Here is a 15,291-nt window from a genome sequence, read left to right as displayed (position 1 = left end):
CCATGAGGTGCTGAGGGCCATCAGCAGCAGCAGAATTGTACTTGAACACAATCTGTTATCTCATGGCCTGGCATATCCCCCACTCTACCATTGCCATCAAGCCAGGGGATCAACCCTGGTTCAATGAAGAGTGCAGGAGGGCATGTCAGGAGCAGCACCAGGCATACCGAAAAATGAGGTGTCGACTTGGCGAAGCTTTAACACAGGACTACTTGCATGATAAGCAGGAAGTGATAGACAGAGCTAAGCAATCCCACAACCAATGGATCAGATCTAAGCTCTGCAGTCCTGCCACATCCAGTTGTGAATGGTGATGGACAAATAAACAACTCACCGAGGGAGGAGACTCCACAAATATCCCCATCCTCAATGATGGGGGAGCCCAGCACCGCAGTGCAAAAGATAAGGCTGAAGCTTTTGCAGCAATCTTCAGCCAGAAGTACTGAGTGGATGATCCATCTCGGCCTCCTCTGGAGGTCCCCAGCATCACAGATGCCAGTCTTCAGCCAATTCGATTCACTCCATGTGATATCAAGAAACGGCTGAAGGCACTGGATACTGCAAAGGCTTTGGGCCCTGACAATATTTCGGCAATAGCACTGAAGGCTTGTGCTCCAGAACTTGCCGAACCCCTAGCCAAACTGTTTCAGTACAGCTACAACACTGGCATCTACCCGGCTATGTGGAAAATTGCCCAGGTATGTCCTGTACACAAAAAGCAGGACAAATCCAACCCGGCCAATTACCGGCCCATGAGACTACTCTCGATCATCAGTAAAGTAATGGAAGTGGTCATCAGCAGTGCTATCAAACGGCACTTGCTTAGCAATAATCTACTCACTGATGCCCAGTTTGGCGTTCGCCAGGATCACTCAGCTCCTGACCTCATTACAGCCTTGATTCAAACATGAACAAAAGACCTGAACTCCTGAGGTGAGGTGTCAGTAACTGCTTTTGACATCAAGGCAGCATTTGACCGAGTGTGGCATCAAGGAGCCCTAGCAAAACTGGAGTCAATGGGAATCAGAGGAAAAACTCTTCGCTGGTTGGAGTCATACCTAGCACAAAGGAAAATGGTTGTGGTTGTTGGAGATCAGTCATCTCAGTTCCAGGATATCACTACAGGAGTTCCTTAGGGTAATGTCCTCAGCCCAACCATCTTCAGCTGCTTCATCAATGACCTTCCTTCCATCATAATGTCAGGAGTGGAGATATTCACTGATGATTGCACAATGTTCAGCACCATTCGCGACTCCTCAGATACTGAAGCAGTCCATGTCCAAATGCAATAAGACCTGGACAATACTCAGGCTTGGGCTGACAAGTGGCAAGTAACATTCGCGCCACACAAGAGTCGGGCAATGACCATCTCCAACAACAGAGAATCCAACCATCACCCCTTGATGTTCAATGGAATTACCATCACTGAATCCTCCACTATCAACATCCTGGGGGTTACCATTGACCAGAAACTGAACTGGACTAGCCATATAAATACTGTGGCTACAAGAGCAGGTCAGAGGCTAGGAATCGTGCGACGAGTAACTCACTTCCTGGCTCCCCAAAGCCTGTCCACCATCTACAAGGCACAAGTCAGGAGTGTGATGGAACACTCCCACTTGCCTGGATGAGTGCAGCTCCCAACACTGAAGAAGCTGGACACCGTCCAGTTCAAAACAACCTGCTTGATTGGCACCACATCCATAAACATTTACTCCCTCCACCACTGACGCACAGTAGCGCAGTGTGTACCATCTACAAGATGCACTGCAGGAATTCACCAAGGCTCCTTAGACAGCACCTTCCAAACCCACGACCACTACCACCTAGAAGGACAAGGGCAGCAGTTGGATGGGAACACCACCAGCTGCAAGTTCCTCTCCAAGTCACTCACCATCCTGACTTGGAAATATATCGCCGTTCCTTCACTGTCGCTGGGTCAAAGTCCCTGCTCCCCTCGTAACAGCACTGTGGGTGTACCTACACCACATGGACTGCAGCGGTTCAAGAAGGCAGCTCACCACCACCTTCTCAAGGGCAACTAGGGATGGGCAATAAATGCTGGCCCAGCCAGCGAAGCCCACATCCCGTGAATAAAAAAAAAAAATATTCTTTAACACAAGAGAAAGTGACTGAATAAAGCAACAGCAAAATTATGTTGTTGCCTGGCAGCCAATTATTCTACCTCATTTAAGGGCAGGTTTTTGCTCTTTGGGTCAGGACCCCGACTTCAGGGTTAAATGTGGGCATTTGATATTGCTTTTGCCTTGATTGGCCAGTTAAAGGTCAGATGGTATGCTTTGCTGTCCAATTAAGGATGGCCGATGGTTTTCAAAGCTGAAAGGCCAGGGGGCCCTGCAGCACTGAAGAAACAGCAGCTCGCAGCTCAGATAAGTGAGAGACCGAGATGCCTCCATTTTGAGGCACCTTCTCGACAACTTATTAAACTTTTTAACATATGCAGAGAGTGGCCCGTGGCTACAGTTGTGGCCCGGCAAGTGAGGAGGGCCTCAAATCCTGTCCAGAGTGCTGGCCCCTGGCTTTGCTGCCAGGAGGTCACCTCCAGTCAGCTGGGCCCAATCCCCGATGCCTTGGTGGTGGGGGCAGGGGTTGGAGGCTCACTGGAAGATTCTATATGGCCTCTGACAAAAGGCCTTAATAAGACTTTAGAGACCCGTAATTGGCCACCTGCCACTTGCAACTGGGTATTCCTGCCATCGCGGCACCCCCACCCTGTCCCCATCCTGTCCCCCAGGGAAATATCCCGCTGGAGGGGGGATAATGGTGCCAGCAACCCAGATAGCGGCATCTGCACTCACCCCCTCATCGGGGTCTAAAGATCCTGCCCCCAGGTTTTTTCAACCAGGACGTAAGTCATTTTAAGATCTGTTTTGTGAAGCCCTTAGTGAAGGTCACACAGTGAACCAAGTCGCTAACATTTGCGCCGTGATGATAGAACCAAGGCCTTAGCAAGGGGCACTTGAATTGCATCAAAGTTTGTGACCTTTTCTGTTAACTTTTGGATTTAAATCTGTTTTTGTTTCAATGGTCAGAATCAATGCGCAAAGAGACACGATGTAATCTTCATAGCATTCAGGCTTGTCTTTCTGAATTGTCTTTCATTAGCTGAACTTGCTTGATTTCTCACCAACATCAAATCTTGGATCAGTCACAACTGAACAGTGGGGAGGCTCAATCCAGGATTCTCGGCACCAGACACAAGCTTCACTCCCCATGACACTAATTTTATGCTCTTCAGGTACAGGTGTCTACTGAGGTCTAAAATTGACTTTAACACTATGAATCATTCATAAGTTCGAAGGAAAACTATCGACTTCTTCATAAAACAAAAGATCCAAAACTAAACATTATCCAATCACTGAGTTATTGCCCTGGCTTCTTCAGCTGAAAAAGGGTTTATCTTAATATTCAGTGCAATCTGCTCCTGTATAAAAGGCTGCAAGAATTCTAAGCATTGTTGCACAAACCTTCAGAGTAACACAAGGCACACAACAGCAAAATAATTACGTTTACATAGAGCTTTAAACACAGCAAGGCAAGTTGGCAAACAAAACTTTGATACTCAGCCACATAAGAAGATACTAGGACTGGTGACCAAAAGTTTGATCAAGGAAGTAGGTTTTAAGAAGGGTCTTAAAGGAGGAAAGACAACAGAGAGGTTTAGGGAGGGGATTCCCGAATTTAGGGCCTAGGCAGCTGTAAGCACGATCGCCAATGGTGGAGCAATGGAATTCGTGGGTGTACAAGATGCCACATTTGGAGGAGCGCAGAGATCTTGAAGGGTGGCAGGATTGGAGGATACAGAGAATCAAAATCCAGGAAGAGAATTTTAAAGTTGTGGCTTTGTTGGCAAATGCATTTTCTACTTCGTAAAGAGCTGTTATTTTTAAGTGTAAACCATTAACGTAGGTCAGTGAGTGCAGGGGTGAAGTATCTCGGTGGTAGTCTGGGTGTGGCCACAAAATGTCTTTAGCCTCATTCACTTATTTTTTTATTTAGTGAATGCAAATCCCCGAAGCCAAGCGATAGCCTCCTCATTTGCTGAGTTTAAGGTGATTAGTTCACCACTTAGCCTGCAGAAGGGACAGTTCTCGATAGTGTCCAGCATTGTTTGTGTCTTTCCACAAGTGTATACTGACTTTAAACTGAGGCTCCAGCGGTGGAGGCTGACTGCACAGGGGGACCTGGCCTGTCCATTACCTTTTTAGCAAGGACCACTCGCACCAAGGTAGCTCAAAGCCTGCCATTCGACAGCTGGGATTGTCACAAGGAACTTGTTTGTGACTTCCCATGTTTCCCATTCCTTGACCTAAAGGATGTCTGCTCATAGACCTTGATCAGGAAGGGTGCTCCACTGAACAGTCATCTGGCTTTATGGCAATAGGGCATGCTCTCTGAATCTTACAACTTAATGTCGAGGGGCTAACAGCCGCCAAGCAAAACCTCATTGGATGTCTTGCCACCCAATACTCCATTGACATCATTTACCTACAAGAGATCCATTTTGGAACTGAAGAAGCAGGTCACTATTACATTAAAGGCTTTGACCTACTGAGCTACTCCCCTCTCATTTACTGTCGCTGCGGAACTTCCAAGTCAAGCAGTTCTCCATCAACACTGAAGATTGAGATAACTTTGCATGTTAATGTGTGTGCTAATGTGGGGTAATTTGGTGCAGTACAATTAATGAAGCAAATAGCACAGTTTTGTTCTTAATTCCAAAATTTCCTTTGGAAATTAACTGATTTACTATGTCTTAATGCACAGGCTAAGCGTTAAGCCTTTTTTATGCCTTGTTATGGGCTTCATAAGCACCAATTAAAGGAGAACATGAACATTTACAGTATGTCTTCCAGCCACATTGTGCGCAATCTTTATAGATATCATTAAGACGGTGGGCAAAGGTGGTAGAGTTCTATCATCATCAGAACAGGAGAGATTGTAAATAGGGCCAGCTATCTTAGCCTGAACTGCAATGTAAGCCCATCAAGAAGTTGCACTTTGCCAAATAGTTTGGTGGGGCTTCAGGAGCAGGGCAAGGAACAAAAGGTGGTCAGGGGAGAGTATGGCTGTAGGAGGAGTGGTTTCCTGCTTCTTTATTCTGATATATTCAATACTCTAGGCAAATACATTAAGATCAGTATTGCCATGCACAATTTTGTGTGGGATCAACCCTTTGATTCTCCTTAAATCAGTGAGACCTTTTGCAATGCTTGATGTGGATCCAGGGTTGCTTCAAATAGAGATCATGCTGAGTTCTAAAGTGAAGTTTGTTGGTGAAAGACTAAGTCTGTTGCTGGATCTATATGTTGAGCATCTATAACAAGAGGAAAGAGGAGGTCAGTGTTCACAGTGAAATATTTTACTGGCACTTTGCAGGTAATACTTGGCACATTTAGCACTGGTACAATATATTTGCATAGAAAAGAAGCCTGATTATAATAGTACAAACCTCAAATGCATTCATAGAATCATTGAATGATACTACAGGATTGAAGGTCATCCAGCCTATCATGCCTTTTAAAGAGCTATCAACAACATCAACATTATGGAAGTTACCATTGACCAGAAACTTATCACGCCCAACAATATAAAAACTGCGGTGAGTAACTCACCTCCTGGATCCCCAAAGTCTGTCCACCATCTACAAGGCACAAGTCGGTGTGATGGAATACTCTCCACTTGCCTGGATGAGTGCAGCTCCAACAACACTCAAAAAGCTTAACACCATCCAAGACAAAGCAGCCCACTTGACTGGCACCACATCCACCAACTTAAACACCCATTTCCTCCAGCACTGGTGCAGTGAGCTGTGGCGTGTACCATCTACAGGATGCACTGCAAAAAACTCATCAAAGCTCCTTTGACAGCACCTTGCAAACTCACAACCTCTACCACCCACAAGAACAAAGACAGTGGGCGTAAGGCAACATGACCACCTGCAAGCTCCCCTTCAAATAACACCTGACTCAGAACTATGGCCAGGATCTTTAGGGGGGGCCGGGCCTGCTTGCTGACACGGGATGATGTCGGACGGAACTCCCGACGTCACCCCGTATCATTTCAATTTTCAGGTCGGTGGGTGCCCAGCCGAATCAGCTGTGCGCCCGCCGACATGTCAATGGCCAATTGAGGTCATTGACAAACTCATTAACATCATTAATGGACCTGCCTGTCCAATTGGGCAGGCCGGGAGCCCTGGCAGGCTTTAGAAAAAAGCACGAAACCTCATCCACGGGCGGGATGAGGTTTCATGAGGGTTTTTAAAAATTTAATAAATGTTTGATTTAAAGTGATGTCCCAACTCATGTGGCAGTGTCACATGAGGGGACACGTCAGGGAAGTTTAGCTTTTGTACATTTACCATTTTTGAATGTGGAGCCGATCTCCCTGAGGCAGCACTTAGCCTCAGGGAGATGAATGCGCTCTTTCACGCGCATGTGCGAAAGAGCCCACTCTCGGCTGAGGGAATCCCCCCCAGCCTACACAGGGAGCACATAGCGCTTCCTGGCGGACGTCATGCTGGGTGGGCCTTAATTGGAACATCCACGTAAAATGGCGGCGCGCCCCTGATTGGGGGCACCGATCAGAGGCGCGCCTGCCCGTGCCCGCTCCTGCGCTTACCCCACGATGGGGCGAAAATTCTTCCCTATATCAATGTTCATTGTGACTGGATCCTGCAATCCTGCAATTCCATAACAGCACTGTAGGAGTACCTTCGCCCCATAGTCTGCTAGCGGTTCAAGAAGACAGCTCACCACCACCTTCTCAAGGGTAAATAGGGATGGGCAATAAATGCTGGAATTGCCGGCAACATCCTCATCCCATGAATTAATAAGTTTTTTAAAAATTACTTATAGTTCCTCCTTAGTGTCAGAATTCACCTGTATAACTACCTTCAATCTTCAATATTTGTAAGCTGCATCATTCTAGGTTCTATTTCTTTGTTGCTGCTGTACATGTACTCACCTATTGTTGTGTTGCATTTGTGTTGTATTTGCATAATGTTACTGGATCAATCTGGATTATTGTTCTAAAGCTGACTTGTCTGACAGCTCCATATAAGGATGTCCCCAAATACAACACCACTAATTCCCAGGTTTCACCACAGCTGCCGTCTTCAAGTCTAACACTGTCATTTCAACCTCACGAACTGATAGAAGCAAAATACTGCGGACGCTAGAAACCTGAAACAAAAACAGAAAATGCTGGAAAAACTCAGCAGGTCCAACAGCATCTGTGGAGAGAAAAACAAAGTTAACTTTTTGAGTCCACATGTCTCTTCCTCAGAGCTGAAGAAGAGTCATACGGACTCGAAACATTAACTCTGCTTTTCTCGCCACAGATACTGTTAGACCTGCTGAGTTTTTCCAGCATTTTCTGTTTTTGTTTCACGGATTGGTAGGTTTGGCTTCATGAGGAGCATCATGCCTGCTGAGTCAGAAAGTTCTGGATGTCAGCCCCATGTGTGCACAATCCTCTGCACTAATGAGGGGGTGTTGCATTATCAGAGGTGCTTTTGTTACTGTAGTGTGTTGAAAATTGCATTGTGGATTTTGTCCACTTAAGGTTACCATTCCCATGTAGCAGCAGAGGGAGTCCAGAAGTAGAATAAAGGAATTCATGTTTGAATAGCCTGTACCATTCTGATTCCGAATGCTTCTTACTGTATCTTACCCTTCCTTCCCAAGAACTCTACAGTTACCTCTGAATGTAACTATTTCAGCACTCTCCTGACTGACCTCCCCATGTAAACTTGGGCTCATCCAAAACTCTGATTCCTGTTGCCTAACTCATGCTAAACCCCATTTACCCATCAAACCCCTGCTCACTGACTTCATTTGCTCCTGGCCTCGCAACAGCTCAATTTAAAAACTCTCACCCTTATTTTCAAATCCTTCCATAGCCTCAACCATCCCTTTCTGTGTCGTAAGGTTGTTTGGTGTGTCACTAACAGGTCTGAAGGCTTGTATGATTGAACATAAACCATTGATAACAACTCATAACTATATATATATCCAAGGTACAGTCCTACATGGGTGCTGTCTCCGTGCTGGCTTCTACTAGACTCTACAACACACAGTCTATCATCATGTGACTCTCTACATCATACCACGGGTGTACTCCAGTCTCATATTAATCCTTGCTCTCCCTGAGCACCCTTATACTACACCTCCCTCAAGTCCTCACCCAAATATAGTTACAATGCAATCTTCTTTATGTGCTACCTACCCCTTCTCATCGCTCCCTCAAGTCCCTGATTTCAAAAATTCAGTCAGTCTGGAGGCTTGACAATTCTTCCAGATCTCGTTCTGTCATGTTTGGAGGAATTACAGTCTCAGTTGTTTTCGATTGGCTTTGTCGGTTTGGAATTGAAATTGTGGTGCTCCACGTTTCTGTCCCTTGGTTGTCTCCATTTTATTCGCTTTTTGCGGTCCTTCGATTTGCATTTCTCTTTATTGATGACCCGTCTGCTTTGTTCAGGCACAGTGGGTTTGCCCCTGTTCCTTCTGAAGGGAATGTTCACTCCGTTTGTTCTTAGAGTGGACTTGGATTTTCTTTTTTCATGGGGTCCACCATACTCTTCCTGGCTGTTGATGTTTCAAAAATGGAACATTCAATTCTACTTGTTTCACAGTTTCAGGCAAATATTTGTTTACTCTATTATTTTCCAATCCTTTTTCAAGCTTATGAAACTTTTCATTCAGCTCAACAACTACTCTGGTGAGTTCAGTTGTCTTTGTTTCAGAGATTTCTGTGGAACTCTTATATAAGCTTAACAACTTCACTTGGGCATTCAGTTTCTTTTGGAACCTTTCTTACTCAGTCACTGACTGCTCTTTAAACTTTTTCAATTCATTTGTTAGATCCTCAATCTATTTCTTAGAATTTTCTTTTTCTGCTTTTAACACCTGGATTTATTCTTCCATACTTTGCATTTCATCTTTTATGTTCTTCAGATTGGACCGAAGTTCAAGAATTTCATCAGTTTTTGCTGTTAATTCTGCTTTCAGGCAACTGTTCTGATTCATCTGCAATTCCTTCTCCTGTTACTGGCATTTTGCCCGATGCTTACTTGAGACTTCTGATGATTGAAATTCATCAAATTTTAATTGAACATCCATTTTTCTTGAATTTATTTCTACAAGTTCATCATTTAAGTGTTCAAGTCCTTTTTCAGGTGTTCTGCTTGCCAAGAGTGACATTCCAGTGTTCTCATAAGTTCTCATTTTTCCATGTCGTCACATCTTTTGTAGGTGATTCTCTACACTGATCAGTTCTCCCTTGGCAGAATACAATTCCTCTGTGCAATTGTTCAAGTTCGCATTGTGTATTTGTGCTTCTGCTCATTGTTTTTGAGACTCCTCATGCTTGTTTGTGAGAACTTCTACTTTCATTTGGGTGTGCTGCAAAAGTGGTCAAGAATTCTTTCTCTGACTGTCAAATTTGAGCTGCAATTTTTCTACTGTTTATTGCTCCTGTATACAAGAATTCTTCAGCTTCTTCTTTTTCTCCTGCAGTTCCAAAACTCTTGTTGTTCAGTGATGTTCTTGTTGTCTCAAACTCTTCATTTGGAGAGTACTGTAAATGTATTCTCTCTTTCAATGCATGGATGCCTGATTGCAGCCTGGTATTCTTCTCCTGGAATATAGAACATTGCTGAGTCTTCTCAGCCAACTAGTACTTAAGCTTGTTCAGAGTGACATCAAATTAATTTTGCTTCTCTTTGTAATTTTCCAGAGAAGCAAACTTTGACCTGAGGGATCCTTGTAATGTGTAAAGGCCTTTCAACGGGTATTCCATTTCTTTACGAGGCTGAAGTGCCTTGCCTTGAGTTTTCTTGTAATTCAACAAAGTCTTCTTGTCTTTTTTCTGTTGTTCCTCCATTCTGCTGTTCAAGACAGTGTTCGTTTCGTCATGCTGTTAAAGGGTTATGTACTTCTTTAGCATTTGATCTTGAAAGACAACCAGCAGTTGTTTCAACTGTTTATTTTCTTGTTCACCTCTTACCAATTTACACTGCACTTCAGTACATTGCTTAGTCGCTACTGATAGCTCCAACACAGTCTTTTTCTGAATTAGTATTCAACGTCTTTTTTAACTCCTCATGTTTTTCAAGGGCTATGTACTGATTCTTCAAAGAGCCTTTCAGAGCTGCAACTTCTTCGAGTACCTTTTCTGCCTGCTGTTGTGCCTGGCTTATACTTCTGATTGAGTTTTTCTAATTCTTACTTCGATTTACCAACAATGGAATTCAGAGTTTTTATTTCCTCCTTCTGCTTTTCTGGAGCTACGTACTGAGTCAGTATACAATTCAGATTATCGCTTATTGCATTCTTCTCAACATTCAACCTTTCTGTTTCTTTTAAAGCCTCTTTGTACCTTTGTGACACCTCAGAAATTTGTTTGTTCAAATGTTCAACAGTTTGGTTCAGTGATGACTTTAGTTTATAATGTATTTTCAAAGATATATACTCTGTCGGAATCTTGTGTTTCAAGTCTTCCAATTCAGCTTTGGTATGAACATCTTCCTGTCTTATTTCATTTTCCTTTTGTAGGGCTTGTTTCTTTTGGGTTACATCAGATAGGTTCCCTTCATTCACAGCCAGTTGCTTATTCTGCACTGCCTGTTGCAGTTCGGGTAACAGTTCAGGATTTTCAAAAATATATATTTTTAAGACTTATGGATGGTTCTCTGCCTCCCTGTCACTTCATGTGGTTTGCTCAAGTAGTTATTTTCCTTTTGGTGTTTTACGGGGGGGTTTTCTATCCTTTTTAAGCTCCGTGCACTCCACAACTTGAAGATCAAAACACTCGTGAAAGGCTTTTAATATCTCACCAAAGCTGGTTGAGGCTTCGTTAATGCCTTGCATTAGGATTACTTCATCTGTAAATACACGAAATGAGTATAAAAACATATTAACTTGTACTTTTTGTGATATCTGACTTAATCCTGATGTACTCCTCTAATCTAAAAATGTTCTTTTCCCTCATGCCCAATTTTGTGCCTGGTTTGGCCCTTGCCTCAGCTCAAATTGATCTGCTAGTTTTAATTTACTATCCATGTCTGTTTTTCATAACAGGTGAGTACTTTGTTAATTTTATTTTCTCTTCAAGGTAGCTCTGGATCTGTTGTTTTTTTTTCTCTTCTCTTTGTTCTTTTCATACTTGTCATGGTTTGACGGGCTCCTGTTTTGCTGAGGGGGCCATTTTTCCTGCTTATTAATTCCATAGGAAACCTTTGAAACAGGTCATTTGGGCCAGTCAGTTGTTTTTTTTTAAAGCCTGGGAATCAAATGGAATACATTTTATTAGCTCTGCCTGCCATGTTAAAAACCTTTCTTCATTCAATCGAGCATGGCCGACATGTGTTACGGCTCCAGCTGTGGACCCTTCCTGCAGTCTGCTATGCTGGTATTGATCCTGACCTTCTGCCTATTTTAAAAGGTAATTTCTGCCTATTTACTATATTTTGCTCACCCTTTTTGTCATTCATTCTGGCTCTTCTTTTCACCTGCACACTGGATTATTCTTCTGTCTTTCAGCCTTTTTTCCTTTTTTGAATTTTGCTCAGCCTTTTGTGATCTGGCTAGGTCTGGCGATGGAGCTTCTTTAGGAGACCTCCAACTGTATCTTCGATTTAAGCACACTTCTTGCAGGTCGGGCTTCAGTTTCTTTACTTTTTCATACTTTCAGGATTTTTAGGTCTATCCTTCACTGCCAACAAGTTATAAGGTTGCTTGGTATCTCACCAAGAGGTCTGGAGGTTTGTGTGGTTGAACATAAACCATTTATTAACAACTCATAACTTTATACATCTCTAAGGTAAAGCCCTACATGGGTACTGTTGGCTTCTACTAGACTCTACTACACACTACCGCTCTTCATCAAACCATGAGTTGTACTGTTCTGAAGTCCCACATTAACTCTTGTTCACCCTTATAGTACACTCTGTAACCACTTCCAGCCCTACAAATCCCAGATAACTGTGTGTCTTGAATTCAAGCCTCTTGTGTATCTCAGATTTTAATTGCTCATCCATGAGTGCCTTCAGATGCCTTGTAACTAAATTCTAATATTTCTTCTCTAAACATCTCTGCCTCTCTGCTGCTCTCTCCTCCTCTCCATAAAATCTACATCTTCGACCAAATTTTTGGTCATCTGCCCTAATATCCCTTATGTGGCTTGATTGAAAAAATTGCTTGATATCACTTCTCCAGGAATGCAAGTTATGATACAACTGTTAAACTTATTTCAGACTTCTACGTAACTTTTACCCAACATCATTAAAAAGTTTTGACATTATTTTTCTTTTAGTGTTCTTTCAGATGTTTGCATTTAGAAACCTCAAGAAGCCAAGATTATTTTGTTTGCTTAGATGCTGGAATCGATGACTGTTATTTCCTTATTGCTATATCAGGATTCCGTTCGACAGTGCAAATTAACTGTCTTGCTCCTCAGAGACACTTCTGTGTTCCAATTAAATTCAGTGAAGCATCAGTTAAAGTGATTCAGACATAATTCAAAATAAAGATTTTAACGGTGAAATCGTTCTGGCCCAAATTACATTTTAATCACGGAAAGCACAGATACAGCAAGTTATAGCCAAAAAAGGGATGTTAGTATTGTAAAAATTCCATATTAATGACAAGACTCCAATTTAGTTGGATTATCTTGGGACTGACCCAGACCATTTATTTGCAGTCTAGTTTTGTTGTAGCATTCTGGTGAAGAGTAAATGCCAACAAGGGTATAGAGGCACTGGAGAATGTGCAAACAAAACTTTACAAAGAAAGAGTGAACAGGCTGGGGCTCTTTTTTCTGGAAAAGAGAAAGCGGTGGGGTGACCTAATAGTGCACTTTAAAATTACGAGTGGGTCCAGTAGGGTAGATATAGAGAAGATGTTTCCACTTGTGGGTGAGACCAGAATGAAGGACCATAGATATAAGACAGTCAATAGATCCAATAGAGAATTCAGGAGAAACTTGTCTAACTAGCAAGTGGTGAGAATGTGAAACTCACTACCACATGGGATAATTGAAATGAATGGCACAGATGTATTTTGGGGGAAGTTAGACAAGCACATGAGGGAGAAGGGAATAGAAAGGGACGTTAATGAGGTTAGATGAAGAAAGGCGGGAAGGGGGTCATGTGGAGGATAAACACCGATGAGGATCTGTTTGGTCAAATAGCCTGTATCAGTGCTGTACATTCTATGTAATTCCAAGCTAATTCCAGTTTATTTCAAAGACCAGAATCAGGCAAAAAAATAAAGACTATTTATGATGTCATTAGAAAATTCAGCCCACAAGAAAAACAAATCATTCTCTCATTAAGGAAATATCTTTCTTTTGCTTTGAGCGGCACTGGACACAGCCACTCAAAAATTCGTATTAATCACAATGTAAAGACTGAGATGGCCTGAAGACTTGATGATTATTCGCCAAACATATAAACTCAATTCCCCATTCCAAACAACTTCCTCACGTGTTTCCGGTGTGACTTAAACACATTGCTTTATGCACCAGGAGGAAAAGCCTTAAAAGCCCAGAGGATCACATTAATATTTCATGAACTTAACCATTACAGCCTAGCAACCCTGTGTTTAAAAGGGTGCAAACATTGTAATCCCATGGATTTGATGGATAAAAGTGTTTTATTCCCAGAAAGTTGGGCTAACGAAAGAAGGAAAGAAAACTTGGAATTTCTAAAGCACCTTTCATAATCCCAGGAAGTCCCAAAGTGCTTCACAGCCAAGGAAGGGTTTTTGAGGCGTAGTCACTGTCGTGATGTAGGAAACACGGCGGCCAAGTTAGGCACAGCAAGAGTCCAGGAGCACCGCAATGTGATATTGACGAGATCATCTATTTTAGGTGTAGATTGGGGGATAAATATTGGCGCAGGACACGGGGGAGTACACTCCTCTAATTGTGACCACAGGATCTTATACATTCACCCAAGAGGTCAGGTGGGATCTTGGTTTAACGTTTCATGCGGAAGACAGATGTGAAGCTTCAGCGACATGAGTACAGATAGGGTAACTAAACATCTCCCAACGATGGAATAATATCGCATTGAAACTTAAGTTGAGATATGAATTTGACATGATCTTGCATGTCAAGCAACTGAAAATGGCAGTGGTTACATATTTAAGTCGGGTGCTGTGTGTGTCATTGGCAATCTGCAAATCATTAATTTAATAATTTCACAATGATACACAGGAAAGCAACATGAATATTGAATTTCAAGAAAAGCTGACTGTTCACCAGCTTCGTTTAATCAATTATTATTCCACATAGAGAATCCCAGTGTTGCAATCCCTTTGTGCGCACATTCTTCCACTTGTTCCTCCCATTATTCCTGCTTCAGCGATATTCCCTAGTTCAGTGCTGAGCTTTGTCACTTGCATTGCTTCTCCTCTTACCTCATGCTTTTTGCCACTTTCTCCCTTCCTTTCATTCATCGACTAAATTATGGCAAGGACCCAATGGGCCAAATGGCCTCCTTCTGTGCCATAATGACTGTATGACTATGAATACAGTGGACATGTTGATGGCTCGAATAAGAGATCTTAAATTGGTTGAAATTGCCCTATGTGAACAATTCCATTAGTGTGTTTGCATGAGAGTCATCTGTTTAATATTTTAACAATGGGCCTAATCCATTACAAATAAACAGGTTAATGGCTTTGTTAAAATAGCAGTCAGAACAAATGTGGTCATATATTTATTACTAGTATCAAACAGTACTATTTCAATATTAAAGTAACGATAAGCTCATGACTTAAAAACATGCTGACAGATTATTAAACATGAAGACAAACACAATTTGTCCAAATAAACACATTAAGCTAATAGAACAAATCTCAGAAGGTAATTGCATTGAGCACACAAGGACATGGAAAAATGCAAACCATCTTTTAGAAATTACAATGCTAAAAATAAATTCAGATAGAGGGCAAAAAAAAAACCTTAATGTACTGTTTTAATATTTTAAAATTCTTTTTATTACGTCTTCCCATGAGCAAGATTAAAAACGAAGAATACAATATTACTCACTATGAACCAAACTAAAATTTCTAACGTGTACAAAAAAAATGCCCCAGAATCCCAGGAGTCCCTAAGCAAGTGGAAGCTTGGCTCTTCTGGACAGTGAAGGTCACATTCTGGTTGCCACATCAACATATTTGACTCATACATTACACACCAAACATAGTCTACAAGACCAAGATCCAGCTGGGTCTGCTGGACATGAACAATTTATTTGGG

At 42.4% G+C, this 15,291-nt stretch overlaps 1 pseudogene; it reads right to left on the bottom strand.

The window, feature by feature from the left end:
* Positions 1-9,462: 9,462 nt before the first annotated feature.
* LOC144682440 (uveal autoantigen with coiled-coil domains and ankyrin repeats-like) lies at positions 9,463-14,486 on the bottom strand (annotated as a pseudogene).
* Between the last annotated feature and the right edge of the window lie 805 nt (positions 14,487-15,291).

The sequence above is a fragment of the Cetorhinus maximus genome, chromosome 7 (assembly GCF_964194155.1).
Source record: "Cetorhinus maximus chromosome 7, sCetMax3.hap1.1, whole genome shotgun sequence".
Taxonomy (NCBI): domain Eukaryota; kingdom Metazoa; phylum Chordata; class Chondrichthyes; order Lamniformes; family Cetorhinidae; genus Cetorhinus; species Cetorhinus maximus.
This window is presented reverse-complemented; position numbering and strand designations above follow the sequence as displayed.